The sequence below is a fragment of the Micromys minutus genome, assembly GCF_963924665.1.
Source record: "Micromys minutus genome assembly, chromosome: 7".
NCBI lineage: Eukaryota > Metazoa > Chordata > Mammalia > Rodentia > Muridae > Micromys > Micromys minutus.
Window position 1 is genome coordinate 42,219,484 of NC_137976.1, and position 3,527 is coordinate 42,223,010.

The following is a 3,527-nucleotide window of genomic DNA, read 5'->3' on the forward strand; positions in this document are numbered from 1 at the left end:
GAAGTTCTCTGGTGGAATTTTTGGGGTCACTTAAGTACTCTATCATGTCATCTGCAAATAGTGATGTTTTTACTTCTTACTTTCCAATTTGCATCCATTTGATTTCCTTTTGCTGTCTAATTGCTCCAGCCAGGACTTCCAGTACTATGTTTAATAGGTAGGGGGAGAATGGGTAGCCTTGTCGAGTCCCTGATTTTACTGTAATTGCTTCAATTTTCCCAACTTTAAGTTTGATGTTGGCAGTTGGTTTTCTGTATATTGCTTTTATTATGTTTAGTTATCAGCCTTGGATTCCTGTACTTTCCAAGACTTTTAACATGAAGGGGTGTTGAATTTTTTCAAATGCTTTCTCAGCATCTAAAGAGATGATCATGTTTTTTTTTTTTTTTTTTTTTTTCTTTGAGATTGTTTATATGGTAGTTTACATTGATGGATTTCTGTATATTAAACCATCTCTGCATCCTAGGGATGATGCCTACTTGGTCATGGTGAATGATCATTTTGATGTGTTCTTGGATTCAGTTTGCAAGGATTTTGTTGAGTATTTTTGCATCAATGTTCATAAGTGATACTGGTCTGAAGGTCTCTTTCCTTGTAGGGTCTTGTGTGGTTTAGGAACCAGTGTTATTGTAGCCTCAAGAAATGAGTTAAGTAGTGTTCCATCTGATTCAATTTTGTGGAATAGTTTGGAGAGTATTGGTATTAGGTCATCAATAAATGTCTGATAAAATTCTGTACTGAACACAATTGGCCCTGGGGATTTTTTTTTTTTTTTTTTTTTTTTTTTTTTTTTTTTTTTTTTTTTTGGTTGGGAGGATTTTGATGACTGCTTCTATTTCTTTAGGTGTTATGAGATTATATAGATGATTTACCTGCTCTGGGTTTAACTGTAGTATCTTGTATCTGTCTAGGAATTTATCCATTTACCCCCGATTTTTCAGCTTTGTTGAGTATAGGCTTTTATAGTAGGATCTGATGATTTCTTGAATTTCCTCAGTTTTAGTTATTATGTCTCCACTTTCATTTCTGGTTTTGTTAATTTGGATACTTTCTCTTTTCCCTCTAGCTAGTCTGTGTAAGGTTTTATCAATCTTAGTAATTTTCTCAAAGAACCACCTCTTTGTTTTGTTGATTCTTTCAATGGTTCTTTTTGTTTCTACTTGGTCTATTTCTGCCCTAAGATTGATTATTTCTTGCCATATACTCCTCTTGGGTGTATCTGCTTCCTTTGTTCTAGAGCTTTCAACTGTGCTGTCATGGTGCTAGTGTATGCTCTCTCCAGTTTCTTTTTGGAAGCACTCAGAGCTATGAGTTTTCCTTTCAGTACTGCTTTCATTGCATCCCATAGTTTTGGGTATGTTGTGTTTTCGTTTTCATTGAATTCTAGAAAATCCTTAATTTCTTTGTTTATTTCTTCTTTGATCCTGCTATCGTTTAATAGAACATTGTTTATTTTCTATGTGTATATGGGCTTTCTGTTGCCTTTGTTGTTTTTATTTTTATTTTTTTTTCAAGAGAATTAAATCGTTTATTGAGTACACATGATAATGGATGATACACAAGCTTCATTCCCATCTGCTTTTTATCTGATACCGTTATTCATTTTTGATATTGCATAGGGTGTGCCAACAACCATTTTATAACCAAATTGTGACCTTGCTTGGATGACCCTTTCAATGGTGAAACTCATTAAGTTACAGCAGTAACTGGCAGTTTAACAACACCAAGGCTTTTGAAGACAATGGCTTCTCCACCCAAGTAACCATAAATAAATTCCAAATGGAACTCGGCACTACCCTGAAGGAATTCTAACTTCACACTGTTGGGGAAGTTTACCAAGATGGCTTCAGAGTAGACTAACTTTACAAAGCACATTAAAAAAAAAAAAGACACATTTATGCAGCTTCATGATCAGACTATTACATTTAGCAATCAACAGCATGGGTAAAAAAAGGTCTACAGTAAAACCTTTTGTTGGAATGCTTTACACTTTCCACAGAACAGAAACTAAAATAACCTGTTATACAATTAGTCACAAATACAGTCCTGGAGTTTTTGCCCTCACACATGAGTATTGTCTAAAACATGTCTTCTTTGTAGCAGCTAGGCCCTGCCACCACTGTGCTTGGCTGAGCTCACAAATCTGTTGTAACCTGTAGTTTCCCTGTCACTTCTCTGGCTCTGCTCTCCTGCTAAGCTTTGTTCCCTGGCTGTGATTAGAACCTCTTGCCACTGCCATAACTACTGCTGCTGCTGGAACCACCATAGCCACCTTGGTTTCGTGGTTTAGCAAAGTATTGGCCTCCACCACCATAAGGGCCAGAGCTCCTGCCTCCAAAATTTCCTCTCTTCATTGGTCCAAAATTTGAAGACTGGTTGTTGTAATTGCCAAAATCATTGTAGCTTCCACCACCTCCAAAATTGCTTCCGTCATTGCCAAATCCATTATAGCCATCCCCACTGCCACCATATCCACCACCACCACGGCTGCCACCAAAGCCACCACGCCCACTGAAGTTCCCTCCTTGACCAAAATTGTCATTTCCACCAAAACCACCTCCACGACCGCCACCAAAGTTTCCAGAACCACTTCGACCTCTCTGGCTGGATGAAGCACTAGCCATCTCTTGGTTTGACAGAGCCTTTCTTACTTCACAGTTGTGGCCATTCACAGTATGGTATTTCTGAATAACAATCTTATCTACAGAATCATGGTCATCAAAGGTGACAAAAGCAAAGCCCCTCTTTTTTCCACTGCCTCTGTCAGTCATAATTTCAATCACTTCAATTTTCCCATACTGCTCAAAAATAGTCTCGTAGGTGATGTTCTTCAGTGTCTTCTTTAATACCACCAACAAAGATTTTTCTAACAGTTTAGTGGGCACCTGGTCTCTGAGAATCTTCTCTTGACACAGCTCTCTTGGGTTCCACAACTCTTCCATCCACCGTGTGTGGTCTTCCATTCATGGCAGCATCCGCTTCCTCCACAGTGGCGTATGTGACAAACCCAAAGCCCCTGGATCTCTTGGTGTTTGGATCTCTCATTACCACGCAATCGGTGAGTGTTCCCCATTGCTCAAAATGGCTCCTCAGACTCTTGTCGGTTGTTTCGAAGCTCAGCCCTCCTATGAAGAGCTTCTGCAGCTGTTCCGGCTCCTTGGGAGACTCTGACTTAGACATGACAGCAGGGAGATGAGAGTCTTCTGTGATTCTTCCTCAGCAGCGTGAGAGAGCAGAAAGGAGTAAGATAAGGAACGTCGCCTTTGTTGTTTTTAAAGACCAGCCTTAGAGCATGGTGCTTTGAAAGGATGCATGGGAGTAATTCAATCTTCTTATATCTATTGAGGCTGTTTTGTGACCAATTATGTGGTCAATTTTCAAGAAGGTGCCTTGAGGTGCTGAGAAGAAGGTGAATTATTTTGTTTTAAGATGATATGTTCTGTAGATATCTATTAATTCCAGTTGGTACACAACCTCTGCTAGTTTTGCAGTGTCCTTGTTCAGTTTCTGTTTCCATGATCTGTCCA

The 3,527-nt window shown here is 39.1% G+C and overlaps 1 pseudogene across 1 annotated transcript; it reads right to left on the reverse strand.

The window, feature by feature from the left end:
- Positions 1-2,197: 2,197 nt before the first annotated feature.
- On the reverse strand, positions 2,198-3,210 carry LOC308422802 (heterogeneous nuclear ribonucleoprotein A1-like; annotated as a pseudogene). Its single transcript has one exon. The product of its transcript is annotated as a heterogeneous nuclear ribonucleoprotein A1-like (transcript).
- Between the last annotated feature and the right edge of the window lie 317 nt (positions 3,211-3,527).